Raw genomic sequence first — 13543 nt, 5'->3', positions numbered from 1 at the left:
GAATTGCCTTTTGTGGGTAATGTTAAGCAATAATGGGTTTGTAGCTGGGAAATTAATAGCTAACTAAACTATCCTTTTGATAGCATTCTTTTGATGGGAAAAGTTAAGCTTGCCATGCTCATATAAAAAATATGCAATTTATTATTGATTTACTAGCAAAAGGTCACCAAACTTGAGGACACATTGGCGGGGGGAGATCTTTATATTGTTTCAACATTCCCCACCCCTACAGCAAATCTCCTCGTCCCTGCCTTAACAAGCATTCCACAAAGAGGCATATTATTGTAAAAGGCAGAAAGGGAAAATCCCAAGCACATGTAAGAGTTCCACGTTTATGCTTTTCCCTCTGCCTAGTAAGCCGTTCCAAAAGTATCTGATTGAAAAAGGCAGTGATGCCAACAGGCAGACAATTTTGTCATTTTGGAACCTGGCCTAGCAACAGAGCAAAGTCGCTTTAACACCATAGATATCCCCCGACCCACAGCTTTGTGTGTATGGAATGTAACTTTATTCATGGATTTATATACTAAGATGAGAGGGGAAAGAGTTTCAGAAGCTGCTCGCCCATGGCATTATGATAGAGCATGGGTCCTATGGCATTGTGATGTCAGGTGACTGACAAATTGGTAGCCTCGCCTACTTGTCAGTTTGGTCTGTGGGGAAGAGGCAGATAAAGCTCTGGTCCACTGAGCCAAAGAAGGTTCCCTCCCTCTGACATAGGAGATGGTGTAAATCAGCATCAAATGACAGCACATCACCACCACCAGCAGCAGCAGCACCAGACAGGGTGCCATTGCTCCAATGCAAGACCTCTCAATCTCTCTGCCTCAGGTTTCTTCAGGGAGAAGATCAATCATCTCTAGAAGAGGTATTTATTTATTTGACATATTTATATAATGGCTACTAACTGAAGTACAGTGGTACCTTGATTCTCAAAATTAATCCGTTCCTGAAGTCCTTTCCAAAACCAAAGCGTTCCAAAACCAAGGCACGCTTTCCCATAGAAAGTAGTGCAAAATGGATTAATCCATTCCAGACTTTTAAAAACAACCCCTAAAACAGCAATTTAACATGAATTTTATTATCTAACAAGACAATTGATCCATAAAATGAAAGCAATAAACAATGTACTGCAGTCACACAATCAATCAATCAGTAGCTGAACTGGGTTCCACATAGTCACAAAAACAAAACAAAAAAGAGCTGCAAAAACAAAAACGCAAAATACCGTAAATGACAGAAACAGTCAGACCTCAGCGTAACACTCAAAATGGAAGTGTGGCACTCAAATTGGAAGTGTAACACTCAGAAAGTGGATTGTAAGAAACAGCAGTATGCAATAAGAGGGTAACAAACCAGAAATGGAAGCTGAGGGAAGCCTGGGAGGGGAGGGGTGAAGATGTGTAATATGTATGTTAGTGATATGAGATGTTTGTAATGACAGAAAAGAAAGTTAATAAAAATCTATTTTTTTTAAAAAAGGAAGTGTAACACTCAAAATGGAGCACGTTCGGCTTCCGAAAAAAGTTCGCAAACTGGAACATACACTTCCGGGTTTGCAGTGTTTGGGTTCCAAGTTGTTTGAGTACCAAGGTGTTTGAGAACCAAGGTACCACTGTACTTGAAGCAGCTTACAGTATTTTAAAATCCCCCCCCCCAAAAAAAAATCACAGTGGGGATGGTGAGCCAACAGGCTTGGTCAGCAGCACCTTGAATGAACTGTGTGTGCATCCTTGAACTCTTGCCCAGAATGCTTTGCAGCCTGCCAGGCTTCTGTGGTAAAGACACAAGAGGGGCTCTCAACAGGCAACCCAATGCTTCTCAAAGGGAGATAGATTGACAGCTGGCAACTTCATCACTGAAATGCACGTGGGTGCCATTGTGGAGACAGGGAGCACAGTGCAAGATCTGGGCTTTCCTCCACCCAGAATAGAGTGCTGGATCAGAGCCCTGTTCCTTTTTGTGCTTTCCTGAGATCTGCTACAAAGGTGTTATCATGCAGAACCACACTAGAGCTCCAGACAATTCAGAGGATGAAGTATTTGCATACTTAATGGGGTCTACGGTTGGGAGGAGGATTGCTCCAGGAAAATGTGACCCATCAAACGACACCCGAATCATCCTTCCCTCAATGCTCATGGCAAGGAATAGGTTTTTGTGATGAAGTGAAGCTGGCCAAGAGATCGACTTTTAAAGCCTCATTGAGCCTAATGTGCTGCAACAGTCTCCTAATTAAAAACCATTTGTGCCACTCTTTGGGACATCAGTTATCACCATTTTAGTGGAGGAACATTAACTAGCTTTTAAAGGAGCTGATGCAACTTTGTTGCTTGAAGGGCTTCTGGGACTTTCTGCATCCTCTGGAGCCAGAGAGAGAGAGAGAGAGAGAGAGAGAGAGAGAGAGAGAGAGAGAGAGAGAGAGTCATCTCAGCAAACATCTCTTCACAACATCCCATGCACTGAGTGGGGAAGTGGTGGAGGGTTCTCAACTCCTGAGCCATATGACACATCGTTGGAAGAGGAAGAGAGCACTCCTTTAGACTTTAATATATGCTGAGACCAGAAGTTGTTTACTCTTCCTAGTTGGGTTTCTGGGGCAGCCACTAAGATTTGCCTATTTGTTCCATTTCAGGCTTGAATCCTGCTGACTCCAGGAATTTGGATCCCTTGTCACAGATTTGTGCTTCCTCATTCAAAGGGATCCTATGTTAGTTACCCCTGGGGGGTCCCTAAAGATGGTCACATGCCCAGAAGCCACCATCAGAAGGTAGAGAAGTGCTTTATCTTCCGAGTAGCTCCCCCCACCTTTCCTGTGAACTCCCCCTGCCAAGTGTGTGTGCTTTTGTGCAAGGAAAACAGGGCTTCATTTATATAGCATCTTCTGGGAATTTCACTCTTTGAGACATGTGTTTCCATTAAATGCTTCTTATCTGCTCAACAGCATGTGTTTCAATTGCTGCAAGTCAAAACCCGTCAGTTTCCCTGACAAGCTGATGGTGTGCCATCCATCTTGGGAAATGAGAACAATTTGATCAACTTCCTGCTTATCCCTCTTTCTCTCTCTCGCCTGGGGCTTCTGCCAAGATGCTGCTGCTGACTCATTTGGGGATTTCAAGCATCCCTTAGGAAACTTCTGAGCAGAAAACTTTAGCTGTGCTCGGCTGTTCCCTTCTGGGGGAGAAAGGCAGCTGCAGATGCTGCCTCTGTGGTCCTCTCTGAAAATGGGCAAAAGGGGAATAGAAATTGCCATTAAGCCTCGTGCACTCCTGCACAGTGCTGGAAAAGTTTATATAGAGGAATGCTCTTCGACATCATTCAGACACGAGTGTTTAATTTCTGGCCCTTTCCAAGGTGTACTCTTATGCCTCATTGTTAATTTCTGCATTAAATTTGTAGAGTATGCAATGTTATATTTTTAAAAGAACAGGAACTGACACTCAATATTGATTGATTGACTGAATTTATATACCGCCCTATACCCGGGGGCCTCAGGGCGGTTCACAGAATAAAATCAAGGTATAAAACCACAATATACCTAATAAAAATAAAAACAACTCAATAGCCCCCCCCCAACCACATTTTAAAAGGGCATAGGATGTAAATCAGATCAGCCTAGCGCCTGAAGGTGTATAATGAAGGCGCCAGGTGAACTTCCCTGGGGAGAGCATCCCATAGATGGGAAGCCACTGCAGAGAAGGCCCATTCTTGTGTTCCCACCCTCCTGACCTCTCGAGGAGGGGGCACACAAAGGAGGGCCTCAGAAGATGATCTCAGGGTCTGGGTAGGCTCATATGGAAAGAGGCTCAGGTACTGTGGTCCTGAGCCATTTAAGACTTTATATGTCAAAACCATTTACTTTCCCTCTGTCCTTAATATCACATGATATGGGTGTTGTGTGTGTGTGTGACCAGAAGCATTTGCTCTCAGAACCAGCCTTTGATGTACCCACTACCTCAGACGTCTCAGCATTAGAAGAACTGGTGGTTCCAGTGCCTTTATGGCTTGAAGAGGGTACATGGCTGTCTTCAGACTCCAGTGGCTCTAGCTTTGGGGTCCATAGTAGAACTATGGCCTTCACTGCACCACCAGAGTCCAAGGCTCATAAAAGAGGTTGGGCCCCTTTGAAAATACTACTACTACTACTACTAATAATAATAATAATAATTGGAAGAGATAAACCATCAAACATTAAAAACTTCCTTAAACAGGGCTACCTTCAGATGCTTTCTAAAAATCAGGTAGTTGTTTATTTCCTTGTCATCTGATGGGAGGGCGTTCCACAGGGCTGGTGCCACTACCGAAAAGGCCCTCTGCCTGGTTCCTTGAAGCCTCACTTCTCTCAGGGAGGGAACTGCCTGAAGGCCCTCGGAGCTGGACCTCAGTGTCAGGGCTGAACGATGGGTGTGGAGACGCTCCTTCCCAGGTATACTGGGCCGAGGCCGTTTAGGGCTTTAAAGGTCAGCACCAACACTTTGAATTGTGCTCAGAAACATATTTGGAGTCAATAAATAAAAGACCCACTCATCAGGGCTGGGGCTATCTGTTCAAAAGAAGCTGCAGTTCCATTCAAGACTCAGTCTGTGTTTGTTCTACTTGGAACTGTCCGGGGTGCTACTCACATTGCTTGTTTGCCTTTGAGACGTGGAGCTTGCTTTTCTGGACTTAGCTTATGGTTTCCATGACCTTGCCTTGCTGGGACTTGAACTTTGCTTAACCTCAGACCACTGCTTGGAAGAGAGAAGATGCTCATAGGTCTTCCTTAGCTTTGCCAAGGTGTGCAAAACTGGGGGCAGGTGGGCATTGAGAACTGTAGAAACAGTGATGTAAGGTAAAGGTAAAGGTAAAGGACCCCTGAATGGTTAAGTCCAGTCAAAGGTGACTATGGGGCTGCAGTGCTCATCTCACTTTCAGGCTGAGTGAGCCAATGTTTGTCTACAGACAACTTTCCAGGTCATGTAGCCAGCATGACTAAACTGTTTCTGGCGCAACAGAACACCATGATGAAAGCCAGGGTGCAAGGAAATGGCATTTACCTTCCCGCCACAGTGGTACCTATTTATGTACTTGCACTGGTGTGCCTTCGAACTGGTAGGTTGGCAGGGGCTGGGACAGAGCAATGGGAGCTCATTCCGTCACAGGGATTCGAACTGCTGACCTTCCGATCAGCAAGCCTAGGAGGCTGAGTGGTTTAGACCACAGCACCACCCGCAGTGAGAACTGTAGAAGCAGGAATGCATACCCACCTGGAGCAACTACAGGGAATTCGACACAGACTTGTGAAGGAAAATAATATTGTACCATTCATTTACAGCTCTTAAGATGTAATGACACCTTTTAATGTCAATGGAATCACAGGACATGTTTTTGTAAACAAATACACTAAAAGTAGATAATTATGCTCAGAATTGGAAAACAGAGATCTTACCAACAAAGAAAGCGTGGCTGATTAAATTGATGGAGTACACTGAAATGGATAAGCTGACAGGGCAGATAAGAGATCAAACGAAACAAACATTTAGAAATGATTGGAATATATTTCAACAGTATCTGAAAGACCATTATGGAGAAGTAATTTTTTTTACTAGTTTAAATCTTGTAAGGAGATATATTAAAATATAGTGGAAAAGTAGGTTACCAAATATATAGACGGGCTTTCAACTAAGTAAAATAGAGGACCCAAGTAAGAAGGGGAGGGACGTCAAGCGCAAATGGAGTACAAATGAATTAAATGATTAAGAGTATATTTTTTCTTTATTATGTTTCACAATCACATGTTTAATGACAAGAAAAATTGTAATGTTACAATGTGATTTTATGAATGTTTGTTAGAAGAAATCAATAAAGATGAATTGCAAAAAAACCAAAACAAAAAAGTAGATAATTAAGAATTGCAACTATGAAAGCAGGTTGCAATTAAACCAGATGCAAATCCCTGCCTGCTTGCCCTGCTTGCATTTGCTAAATGCTGTGGGAATGTTAAGGATAGTAGGAGAGGATATATTGACTAAAGATTATCCTTCCTTCATTCACGCTAGTGAGTCATGTACAGTAGCAGAGCAGATCCCCCTCAACATAGCAGGAAGCTAGTTTGCAGATTTGTTTGAATCTCTTTAGTTAAGATTATTCCTGGCATCCCCTTTGATCCCTCTTAAAAGAATCAAGACACAAGAGTCCTTCCTTAAAAGTAACAAAAAGTTTACTCACATTCAGTTCACAGTACAATCTCTGAAGGCAGACTTTAGCTTGTAGTTACAGAACATTGTGTGAGTTCATCCCTTATGGGGATTGAGCCCATGTGCTGCTGGCTGAGAGCCAGCAGACAGCAAAATACATTCAGAGAACAGCATCAAGCAAACAAAATGGCTGCAGGAGAGCAGCATGGCATCAAGAGAGAGAGATGGTTGCATGACTCGGCTCTTTTATGGAGTCAGCCAGGGTCACACCCATCTCCCTGGTCACATACAGGGGGCGGACACTCCAGACCAGTGGAAGAGGAAGTAATACTGACTGGAGTAACATCCCCCTGTTGAAAGCGTTTGCAGATGACCTAGTTTTAACTTTGCAAGAGCCAGACACTAGTACGAAAAAAGTTTTGGAGATAATACAAGTTTTTGGTCGAGTGGCAGGTTTTAAGCTAAATAAACAAAAAACAAAGGTATTGGGAAAGAACTTAACGGTGGAAGAAAGAGAGAAGTTTCAGAGTGAAACTGGATTAATGGTAGCAAATAAGGTGAAATATCTAGGGGTTAATCTAACAACTAAGAATGTGAACTTATTTAAAGACAACTATGAGAAATGCTGGACAGAAATTAAGAAAGATTTGGAAATATGGTCAAATTTGAGACTTTCCTTGTTAGGCAGAATTGCTGTTATTAAGATGAATGTTTTGCCAAGAATGTTGTTTTTGTTTCAAACATTGCAGATTGTGGACAGAATGGACTGTTTCAAGAAGTGGCAGAAAGATATATCGAAATTTGTCTGGCAGGGCAAAAAGCCCAGAATAAAATTTAAGATATTAACTGATGCAAAAGAAAGAGGGGGGTTTGCCCTGCCGGACTTAAAACTTTACTATGAAGCAGCAGCTTTTTGCTGGTTGAAAGACTGGCTACTTCTTGAGAACACAGACATTTTGGACCTAGAAGGGTTCAATAATAGATTTGGTTGGCATGCATATATATGGTATGACAAGGTAAAAATTCATAAAAGCTTCAAAAACCATATTGTTAGGAAAGCATTATATAATGTTTGGATTCGTTATAAAGATTTGTTGGAAAATAAAACCCCTAGGTGGCTGTCACCAATGGAGGCTAAGGAAGTTAAAAAACTTAATATGGAATCTAAATGGCCAAAATATTGGGAAATTGTAGAACAAGAAGGTGGAAATGTGAAATTACAGAGTTATGAGAAACTGAAGTTTAAAGTAAGAGATTGGCTACATTATTACCAGATAAATGAAGTCTTCAAACAGGACAGGAAAATCGGCTTCCAGGTGGAGAAGTCAAAGTTAGAAACAGAATTGTTAGAACCCAATACGAAGAACCTGTCTAGAATGTATAACTTGCTGCTGAAATGGAATACACAGGATGAAATGGTTAAATCAGCTATGATTAAATGGGCACAGGACATTGGTCATGACATTATGTTTGCTGACTGGGAACAGTTATGGACCACCGGTATAAAATTTACGGCATGTAATGCCTTAAGAGAGAATATTATGAAAATGATTTATAGGTGGTACATGACCCCAGTCAAGCTTGCAAAAATTTATCATTTGCCCAATAATAAATGTTGGAAATGTAATGAAACTGAAGGTACTTTCTATCACCTTTGGTGGACGTGCCCAAGGATTAAGGCCTTCTGGGAAATGATATATAATGAAATTAAGAAGGTGCTTAAGTGTACCTTTCACAAAAAACCAGAGGCTTTTCTCCTGGGCATGGTAGGCCAATCGGTGTCAAAGAAAGATAGGATGTTTTTTATGTATGCTACAACAGCAGCAAGAGTTCTACTAGCAAAGTATTGGAAGACACAAGAACTACCCACACTGGAAGAGTGGCAGACGAAGGTGATCGAGTATATGGGACTAGCAGAGATGACGAGCAGAATCCATGACCAAGGGAAAGAGACGGCGGAAGAAGATTGGAAGAAATTTAAACTTTATCTTAAAAATTCATGTAAAATTATTGAGTGTTAAAATGTCATGGGTAAAGCATAACAGATTTGCAGCGATAAATGATTGGATAAGAGGAAAGAAAGAGGTTACAGAAAGGAATTAATAATTAATTTGGACCAGGGGTTGCTGAAAAAAAGTTTAAAATAGGGATGCAGAAAAGGGAGGCATGGGGAAGTCGCTGAAATTGGGTACATGAAAAAATTTATGAAATTATACATGTTTATATGTTTGTTTGTTTGTGTTTGTCTTCTGTATTGTTTTATATTATATGTTGAAAAACCAATAAAAATTTTATTAAAATGGAGTAACATCCCCCTGCTTGTGCCCACTCTAGGGAAACAAGGAATGTTGTATTTGACTACTCCAATGGATTACATCCCACAAGAACATTGTACTAGTGGATCTCTGGGTGGCTTGCAGTAGATCAACACAAGCTCCCAATTGTTTAACAGCAACGTCGTGGTAACCATTTGTGTGTTTTTGATGTATGGAAGGACTGTGAGATATGTCTAATTCTGGTGCTCAAAAATTATTTATTGGATAAGAATTATTTAATTCTAAGCACATCTTTTTCGTGGATTACAGCCCACAAAAGCTGGAAGCCCTGAATAAATACAACACAGCTTTGAGGGATAGAGGCAAGGCAAGAGTTCCAGTTCAAGGCAGCACCTTGGGCAGCTTCAAATGACACTCAGGCTGGCTTCTGTCACAAGTAGGCTTGGATGTTGTTTCAGCAGCAGATAGCACTAGACTTAAATAAGGCAGTCACGCTTAAATAAAGCAGCCACTCAGGCTGGGAAGTGTCTCTTGTAGTTAAACGAACCTTGGCTGATTTAGCAAATGTTGGTTCCTGTGCTGTTTAGGAGACTGCGGTTCCTTGGTGGTTTCTGGACTGGAGTCCCCAGATGGCTGCACAGGCCATGGAGGTGATGAGTTGCTCATGTGGTGAAACTTCTGGAGAAGTAGGGTCATCCAGGCTTGGCACTGAGGTTCCCCACCACTACCATAGAGATTTGTTCAGTGAGAAAGATAAAATATTAAGGGACTACTCACATGGCTAGAGAGGCACTGTGTTGTAGTTCTAACTAACAACCTAAAGAACTTCTAAGAGAAATATATGACATGCTGTTAATTCCTGCCCCCCAGTTTCTATTCTTATTTCACTCAGAATGAGTTTTAGGATTATAAAGAAAAATAACTGCTAATATAAAATCTTTATATTAGCATCTAATGTAAAATAAGCTTCTTTGAAAGTCTATTACAGATGATACTTGAATAAGATTTATCATTCTAATTTGGTCTTATTGGTAATATGGTACATTTAAACTCTGGTTTTATATATTGCTGGTGGTGGGGCTCAGGCATTAATAATGACTGTATACAATATCCCTCTGGAGCCTTTGCATTTATTGCTGGGATGTGGGAGAGCTAAAGAAGATGTCAAATGGATTTTAAATATAATAACACTAAGAGGGAAGATTGAAGGATGATGGGAAAACACCAGACGGTCCAACAAAAATAGAAATCTAATGGAAACTTTGGCTAGGGCCAGATTTAACAAAACTAACCAATTTTAATTGGGAATAGTTTTGAATGCAAACGGGCAGGTATTTCTTCATTTTGGAAACTAATATCGAGCTGGCAAATTTTGCTCCATCCTTTCTTTGCTTCGCCACAGGTGCCTTTAATTATTTGCGATCATACTGATTATGAACTGCCATTTCTCAAAGGGACGTTTTCTCTACCGAATGTAACTTTATCATGATTAATTATAGGTAAAGAGAGGGAGTTAAAGAGGAGGAGGGAGTACTGAGTGAGAAGGCTGAGGAACTAAGCTCACAGCATCTAAGGACAAAGCATTTTTCATGTTGTTGATTTATGCACCTTCACAAAAACATTTACTTAAGGCAGAACCGAGAATGGTTAGCTATAGGCTGGTTCACACATTAACTGAATATGGGTACAAGCTGACTCTACCCATGCACAACTGGTTGTGTGAAAGTGTATATACTGATGTGTACACAGACTGTGGAGAGGGAAGTCTCCCCATAAAAATCTTAAGTTTAGTATATGTTCACATGTGGTGGGGGTGTAAATACGTACAATCATTTTGGCAAAGGGTGTTTAAGGAGATATCAGAAATCACGGGGTTAAAGCTGACCGAAAGTCCACAGGCAGCATTATTATCAATTTACAATGGGGTGGAAGGTTCACAGGCGATGAAGGACTTGCTCACAAATTTATTGACTACTGCCTGAATTATGATAGCTAGGAATTGGAAGGGGCAAGCAAAACATAAAATAGAAGAATGGTATAAAGAGGTGTGGGGTATAGCTATTAATGATAAATTAACATGTGTCATTAAGGTAAGACAGGGCATATGCAGGAAAAATGATTTTGAGGAGATATGGAGGGTGTTTGTAGAATTTGTACTGTTAAAACGGAAAGGGGTCAAACCATCACAAGAGGAGTTGAAATTTTGGGAGGTTGGATAGTTACAATGGAATGGTCTTGGTGGTGGGGTGCACATTTTTATTCTTATTTATTTATGATTATTACTATTTCAAAAAAAAAGTTTAGTAAAGGGATAGAATTTAGCTGATTTGGAGAGCATGAAGGGAAGGTGATAGAAAGTATAATAAGCCACAAACTTTAAAAGATGGTGCTGAAAAGCACCAAGATCCCCCTTTCTCAAATCACCTGTAGTCTTACCTGAACTGTTGAGGAACCCCACTGTAATTCCTCTGGGAATAGGTTTATGGCAAATTCCCAGCAAATTGTTTTACAGAAAAGTGGTTGTGGATTGTGGAAACCCCTCTATAGCTCCAGAGCTGCAAGTGAACTATTGTGGTATGAAATTGGGGGAACCTGTTAGACTCTTTACAGTCCTTCAAACCTTTGCAAGGCGGAGGAACTCGCAGAAGGCAAGAGTTCCATTCGATCAGGTTCAGTTAGTTGGAAAATTAAGAACAATTGTGGGTTGCAAAAGCCCCCCCCCCTTACAACAGCTGTAGAAATTGTAGCTGGGTTAGATGCGTTCAGGTTCCACTCATAAGTTTCGGGTGAGCAGCTTGTGCATTAAGTATGCAAGGCAACAATTATACATAGCTGCTTACATCAAGTCAGACCACCAGATCATTTAACTCAGTGTTGTCTGCACAGGCCTGCAATGTCTCTCCAGGCTTTTTACACAGGAGACATTCAAGGATTGAACCTGGGTCCTTCTGCACCCAAGGCAGGCACTTTGCCCCTGAACGACAGCCCTATGTCAAAGTCCTGGGATGAGCTAACTACAGAGCAGGTAGAACATAAGATGAGTTCTGCTGGATTGCACCAAGGACCCTTGTGATTAGCCAGGCAGTGCTGAGCAGCTTAACAGAAGCAAGCTAGGAACAAAATGGGTCTCTGCTGTTATTTGTCCCCGATGCCTGATAATTTAAATTTGAGAAGCATCAATCAAATCTCTTATTATAAGGTCACAGAACCACGAAAACACAGCATACAAAGAATAAAAGCATGAGCATTAAAATATATGCTTGGTTAAAATCCAATATACAGTGGTAATATACAGTGATACCTTGGGTTAAGAACTTAATTCATTCTGGAGGTCTGTTCTTAACCTGAAACTGTTCTTAACCTGAGGTACCACTTTAGCTAATGCGGCCTCCCACTGCCGCCATGACCGGAGCACAATTTCTGTTCTCATCCTGAAGCAAAGTTCTTAACCCGAGGTACTATTTCTGGGTTAGTGGAGTCTGCAACCTGAAGTGTCTGTAACCCAAGATGCCACTGTAATACAAAGGATATAACACATGTCTTTAGAATATCACATGCTGCAAAAGGTAAAAATGAGATCATCATCTTGCAACACCTTTGAACAGAGAACATGGGCACTAGATTTGCTATTAGCTTGTTTGTATCGGCCAATAAATATTCCAGGGAACATTCCAGTGTCCTTCCAGGGTATTTCCTCATAAGGGCACAAAGCAATTTATTGTGTTCCTCTCTCTGAAGGTCACATTCAAAGAAGGCATGGCACAGCAGTTCAGCTACTTTGTCTCCCCATGGACACAAACAACCCTTGTATGGGATACCTTTGAATTAGGGTGCCAAAGGCTGATTTTGTCGGGCACTGTGAAACGCAGCATTTTCACCAGCAAACGTTGTAGGAATCCTTTTGCTGGTGTTTGGTGCCACTTGGGAGAGAATCAGACAATGTTGGGTTTTTGGTAAAACCACAACCCGGCAGTTTAGGGCACCAAAGGCTCAGCTCATTTTGTGGAAAGGCAGTGAAACGTAGTGTTTTCACTGGATGATGACGGGTTTTCAATGAAACTGTGTTGTCAGGGGCTAGGCAGAGGAGGAGGAATTGTGGAGACCATCTCCTCATCCTGACCCTTCCAGGGAGGAGGAAGAAGAAGACAGTATAGATCTACAACAGTGGTTTGCAGGAGGTCACAGCTCAGAGACAAATGAGGGAGAAAGTGGGGAAATAATGGGAGAGGAGGAGCAGACAGAACCGGAGCAGCAGCTGGCTGACACATTGTCACTAGAAAGCATTCCAGACCCTCCATCTCCCAGAACCCGGCGAGCCTTAAAAGTAGGAGAGCAAAGAGCTCAAAGTCAGAGGACACTTAGCGGCACCCATAGAGGAGGTGATGATGATGATGACAAATGAGGATGTGGAAGAGATGGGAGGGTGGAGATTCACTTGGGACGACACCATTATCCAAGAGGCTGGGTTCTATAGTCTCTCTTTGTAAAGTTTGAAATAAAAAAGGACTAAGAAACTGCCCCTTGTATTTATACTTTCCTAGGCAAACAGCTGGGAGCCGCTGACAGTACCCTGACACCAGGCCTGCATCCTGGCCGAGAAGTGGTGCCAGGATAGGTGCTGATTTCCTGCAGATTTCCTACAAGATCTTGATAGATCTCATCAAAGTCTTGCAAGATGGCCTGCATCCTGGCCAGGCCTGCGTGAGAATATGAAGCAAAAGGTTGTTCATGTGAGCAACTCCAAATCCTTACCTTGTCTGGAGTGAGACATCACTTATTTTTATTCTTGGACTGCTCTTTTGTGCAAGCATGGTAGATCACAAAAGGCGTATGGGCACATGTAAACAAATACCCATGGATCTCAGCTTTCCTGGCTTGGAGCAACACACACACACACACACACACACACACACACACACAGTCTGCTGTTTTGTGCAGATCTGGTGGATTGAGAAACTTGTATTATAAATAAATAAAGGTGTGCGCTTGCAGGGAAACAGATAGGTGATTTCCTGCTGATTTCCTGCTGATTTCCTGCAAGATCTTGTGAGTTTTCATCAAAGTCTTGCAAGATGTCTAGAAGAGCAAAATATC

At 41.8% G+C, this 13543-nt stretch overlaps 1 long non-coding RNA gene across 1 annotated transcript; it reads left to right on the top strand.

Annotated features, from left to right (window-relative positions):
- The first annotated feature begins 625 nt into the window (after window positions 1-625).
- On the top strand, window positions 626-13341 carry LOC128403003 (uncharacterized). Its single transcript, XR_008327836.1, has 3 exons — window positions 626-868; window positions 9852-9923; window positions 12991-13341. It is a non-coding gene; the product is annotated as an uncharacterized LOC128403003 (long non-coding RNA).
- The last annotated feature ends 202 nt before the right edge of the window (window positions 13342-13543 follow it).

The sequence above is a fragment of the Podarcis raffonei genome, chromosome 15 (assembly GCF_027172205.1).
Source record: "Podarcis raffonei isolate rPodRaf1 chromosome 15, rPodRaf1.pri, whole genome shotgun sequence".
Classification (NCBI taxonomy): Eukaryota; Metazoa; Chordata; class Lepidosauria; order Squamata; family Lacertidae; genus Podarcis; species Podarcis raffonei.
This window is presented reverse-complemented; position numbering and strand designations above follow the sequence as displayed.